A 5,401-nucleotide genomic window follows, 5' to 3' on the forward strand; every position below is an offset into this window, starting at 1 on the left:
ATACAGGTTTTCATTGTGTATCTTATTGGATTTACTGCGAAGAGACCGAAGGGTATTATGAAACTCTCTTATATTTTTCTTGTTATATTATGAAGATAATTTACTATGTGATTCAAAAAAATACTGTGAATATTTCAATATGGTTTATTCTTTCCATTTAACGCTGAATACCTCATCTCCCACCAATGACAGCGATCAAATTGCCACGCGGTAGCACGTGTTCTATTTCGAGCAATAAAAGTGACCAAATCGACTTATATTATTTCGACGGACGATCAACTAGCATACTGGGATGTACTCAGGGCTGGCGAGGCAATAAATTCCCTGCTGCCTAAAATGTCTAAAATATAGGTGTGTTCACTGGTTCGATTTGGTTTGTAATTATTCTGACGACTCTGTTCGGCATGGGTCCCTTTTCCCTTTCCATCCTTAAGGTGGCAAAGATTTAACCAATCGATGGTTTCAATTCAAAACTTTTATTTGTTCTGTCATTCTGTCAACAACATTGACAGAAAGACGACGTGAGCGCCACCATAAGAAACGATGCGAAAATCAATTGAAAAGGGACAAACAGCATAAAAACCCAAGAGAGATGGTCCTTTCAAAAGTTGCCACTTCAATCTTAAGATTTTTCGAGAGTTAGTGAGCACACCTATGTTTTAGACTTTTACAGACAACCCCGTGAATTTTTAGAAAATGGAAAAAAGGTTTTTTTCTTGTGCTGATCAAGCCAGAATCGACGAAATGGGATACAAACTGCTACCTCATCCAGCTTTATCACCAGATTCAGCTCCTGCGACTCTTTTCTGTTTCGAAACCTCAAGAAATGGCTGGGCGGTAAGAGATTTGAGTCGAGTGAAGAAGTCATTACCGAAACAATTTTGAAAATTTTGAAGGCCTCGAGAATAAGGGGAATAAAAATATTAGGAAAACGTTGGACTAAATGCATCGAGCTAAAAGATGATTATGTAGAAAAATATAATGTTTATTTGCCGAAAAAACTCTGTTTTATTCAAAAAATCACTGACTTATCAAACCGCCCTCGTATTTATCCAAATAAAAAGAAAATATCAGTAATACAACGTACCAAAACCGAGTAAAATTGTTTATTTCATTAATCCCCTACAGATCACACTGGTCTAGGCGAATCATACGAAACATTATTAAGAAGTGATAGATGTACGTAGCTTCAGCCAATGAAAGTAGCCAAATCAGCACCCGGCCGAACTTGGACTATTTTGACAATAGAAATAACCAAATCGACACATTTTGATTCCAAAGACGAGCCTTTAATTACCTGGGTTCATTTAAAATTACTTTTAGGCAATAAATTCCCTGACCCCAAAATAACTTCTAGAAACTTGGACAACCCTTGTATGATCGAAATTTTTTGGTTTCCTCCAAGTGAATTTGGATATACTATACATTTTATGTTACTACAGGCCTACTTCTCTTCTCCACTGAAGTCTCGTAGAGCTAGCAGTCTGAAGCTTCTACAATATCAAAATCTGAAGTGGTGATCCAAAAATTTTACTTCAAGATAGATTGGTGGTGTAGGATCAGAGAAACAGGAAAATGATACTCTGTTAGTTCGCCGACGTTTCGGAATAATTTATTTCCATCCTCAGGGCTCTACAAAATTCACGGAAAGCATTATTTGTAACATTGGTGAAAGTGTTTACAAAAATAAATGAAAGATGAGCATTACTAAAAGTTATTGACTAGAAAATATCACAGAAAAGATGGTCTGGCATAATTTAGATGTAAAATGAAATATACAATTCAAAAGATTTTTAATTTAAAATAAAAATAAAAAGTAATATACTCACATATAGGTATAGACAAAGTACTTACAAGCTAGTCAAATTGATTTGAATTTTAATGAGGTGATTTTGGGAAGATACATTTGTCTAACTTGTAAGTACTTTGTTTATACCTATATGTGTGTATATTACTTTTTATTTCAAACTAAAAAATCTTTTGAATTGTATAATGTTTCATTGTATATCTAAATTATGCCCGACCATCTTTTCTGTGATATTTTCTAGTCAATAACTTTTAGTAATGCTCATCTTTCATTTATTTTCATTAACACTTTCACCAATGTTACAAATGATGTTTTCCGTAAATTTTGTAGAGCCCTGAGGATGGAAATAAATTTTTCCGAAACGTCAGCGAACTAACAGAGTATCATTTTCCTGTTTGACGCCTACCAAATAACGCAGTGATTTGAATTGGATGTTGTATGTCAATGAAATAATTATTTGTTGCAGTTTTCTGTTCTTTCCCATTTAATCATTGGCAGTAGGGAGACAATAACAGATTCAGATATATCTTGAGTTGAATCTCATAACACATTAAGACTGAAATGGTCTGAGAAAAATCCCGTATTTATGTCTCGAATCCGCGTCTCCAGCAAACAATTTTCCGATTTCTCGCAGTTCGACGGGTCTTCGTGTTCCATAATAGTAAGTGATCTGAAAGGTGCTATAATCAAGTTAGAACTGCGAAGTTTCCGGAAGGGCAAATTGAATTTGCTATGAATTCACCTCCGTTAGGAGAGATTGAATAAACAGAATACCATCGGAAAACTTTTGTTCCATGAAAGTCGATGACTGCAAATATCTTGAAGAAACTTTGGCTTTACTAATGGAAGATTCAGGCATGATTCTTGGTTTATTATTGTCAAGGATAATATTAGCTTGAAATGAAAAATTTTGATTGTTCTCATTGTTTGCATTTTTCTGAGGAATACAGGTCCAATAGATTCAAATTCAATATTTTGTTCGAAGCATTATCGGATTTGTTAGCGACCCAAATTTCAACATTGATTAGAAGGATTGTCAGCCGGATTCAACAAGACAAGAGAGTTACTGGATTGTTGAGTTAACTAAAATACGCTATATTTCACAGTTTTTCTTCGATGAAGGCGAAAATGCAAACCATGCAGCTGAAAATGTAAATAGTGTTTATAGACCTGATACTGTAAGAGCCAGTCCGCATTTGTTCCGGTAGATGTCAAAGATGCACCACGCACTGGAAGTCCAATTGTCGATAAAATCATGGATATTGTCTAGTAAAACCATCATGTGAGCACTGTTCCAATTGCCCAATAGCTCAAGATTGCCAAAAAAATGGTTCGGAACCATTTTCATGAGGCTGGTCTCAAGAAGAAGTTTGATGTATGGGTACCATATCAGTTGCAAAAAAAATTCTCATGGACCAAATTTCCATCTGCGAATCGCTGCTGAATCTCCACAAAATAGACCCTTTTTTGAAGGGTATACTGATTGTTCATGAAAAGTGAATCACTTACGCCAACGTCAAGCGAAAACGGTCGTGGTCGAAACAGGGTGGCCATGTCAGGAAGGTTTTGGTGGGTGTCTGGTGGGATTGGTTCCTCTATGGCACAACTGTTAATACGGAACTGTTCTGTCGGCAATTGGACCGTCTTCAGAAAGCAGTCGCCCAGGAGCGGCCCTAGCTTTGGTCAATAGGGGAGAAATTGTGTTCCATCAGGACAACGCCAGGCTACACACATAGATAGTGAATCACCAGAAGCTCCGGGAGCTTGGTTGGGATGTTCTTCTGCATCTACCTCATAGTCCAGACCTGGCATCAAGTGATTACCATCTGTTCCTGTCCATGGCAAACAATTTTTCTGGTGAAAACTTCGCTTCAACAGAGACTCGTGAAAATCGACTCTCTCATCAATTTGCCAATAGGGATAAAGGCTTCTATGAGAGAGGCATAATGGTTTTACTTTCAAAATTGCAAAAAGTTATTGGAAAAAATGGAACATATTTGACCTAAATCGGATTGTTCTAAATATGATTTTGCTTTTCATGCAAAAAAAATGGATTTCGTAATAATCATATTAATTACTTATGAAAATACCAGAAGCAAGTGAAAGAAGGCAGATATCTGGCATTAATGAATATGACAGTTTTTCAAATTTTCATCATTACTCAAATTTTGAAAATAATAGCTGAAAATTAATGGAAAATATGCCATCAACAATCTTTTCCTCCGATACTTATCTAGGTACAAAACACAATATAAGTTATCGAGGTACACAACAAATTTTGTCCACCCTCAACAATTATTTTCTGGTGATTCTTTGCAACCTGTAGTATGGAGGCTCATGCTGCATAATACTCTGGAGATCGGCGTTGCTTGAGATTTAAAATTACTGTTAACTTGAAAATACCCTCAGATATGGATGTTCGGAAAGGTATAGGGCAGGGACCACTCATGAGCCTCACTGAAGATTCCTTCAGTGGTCCTAAGATGAAACACTGCAATCTGCCCAGATAAAGGTATTCGCATTAATTGTGAACTCCTTGACAACAACTCAAGCAGAATATGAAAAAAATAATCACTAAACCTCATCTAAATGAACTAGCTGACAACAATGACATCAAAATAGATCAAGCTCTCGACGGCGGGCGCTTTTCTTGAATATTCAATATGAAAGTCGTTTTTTCAACATGTGACACTTCTCATGACATGTAGATAGAATGTTAATACTCAAATAGCATAAACATACAAACAATGAAACGAAAAAATGGGAGAAAATAAAAAACCATTCAATAAAATTAATTGTGAAACGTATAGTCAAGTGTTTTTATTTATTCTCTCTTATTAATAATAAAACTTTTGATTGATCTATTCCACCATTACAAACTGATGAAATAAATGAGTATGCGATCGAATAATTTATTGTTCTTTCACCGAAAGTTTCACATTCAACCGAGATACTCTATTATCCCAATTTGCCATTCAAGAATGAAAGGAAGCCCACCCTCATCTCCCTACAAATAATTTTTCTTGTGCCCTTAAAAAGTAACGCTTGATAACATAATTTTTTCATCAGTGGATCGTTAAGAAAACCACACTCCCCTAATCATAAAAAAACATCTTCTTTTAACAATGCTAGGTGAAGTAGGGCGGATATGATGTTTATTTTTCCTCCGTAATGAAAAGTCAACATCGTAGAATTTACATTCTGATCGATACAGCACAGATTAAGCTAAATTACTACGAGAATCTTAGCCTGAATATAGATTCAACAAGGTTCAAGTTGGGAAGTTGAAGCTGTTCTTCATTTGAAAATCACAGTTGATTGGAGTTATTATTCGCATTTTTCCAGATATTCTAGGGGTTGAAAATTTGATCTATTATTGCTTTATATTTTTATTTTACTTTCCCAGAAGAATATTTCCATTCAAGAAATTCTTGCTCTGAACTGATGATTGCTCATTTGGAAATATGTTTTTTTAATTTTATTTTATATGCTGAAAGGGTCCAAAAATGACTAAGAGATACAATTTTCGATAATTTCGAATTTATAGCAGGAAGCCACAGAATTTATTTTGAGAAGTACTGAAAATTTCAATCA

The sequence above is a fragment of the Harmonia axyridis genome, chromosome 2 (genome assembly GCF_914767665.1).
Source record: "Harmonia axyridis chromosome 2, icHarAxyr1.1, whole genome shotgun sequence".
Lineage (NCBI taxonomy): Eukaryota > Metazoa > Arthropoda > Insecta > Coleoptera > Coccinellidae > Harmonia > Harmonia axyridis.